Consider the following 303-nt stretch of genomic DNA (forward strand, 5'->3'; position numbering starts at 1 on the left):
AGACCCCCGCTCCCCGCAGGCTGAGGCCCAGCTGCCGAGCCCTCGTCAGGCTGTAAAACGGACGGAGACCAGAGATGGTGTCAGCAGGCAGCTCCAGTATCTTTTAAAAATGTAATCTCTTTTTATTTCCCTCCTCCCTCCACACGTAACCTCCTGCTCACCCCTCTCCCTTCCTGCAGCGAAGGCTGGCGGTGACCTTGGGCTTGGACCTCAGTGTCTGGCGGCCGGAGCCCTCAAGGAGGCCCTCCTGGCCGCAGGGAGCTGGTGCAGGGGTGAGCCAGCTGCGGGCCGAGGTGGGGGGGC

At 63.7% G+C, this 303-nt stretch overlaps 1 long non-coding RNA gene across 1 annotated transcript in view; it reads right to left on the reverse strand.

The window, feature by feature from the left end:
- The window catches only part of LOC102262444, a 5,626-nt gene that overhangs the window by 1,024 nt on the left and 4,299 nt on the right, over positions 1 to 303 (reverse strand). The window lies entirely within an intron of this gene.

Source organism: Myotis brandtii, unplaced genomic scaffold, assembly GCF_000412655.1.
Source record: "Myotis brandtii unplaced genomic scaffold, ASM41265v1 scaffold632, whole genome shotgun sequence".
NCBI lineage: Eukaryota > Metazoa > Chordata > Mammalia > Chiroptera > Vespertilionidae > Myotis > Myotis brandtii.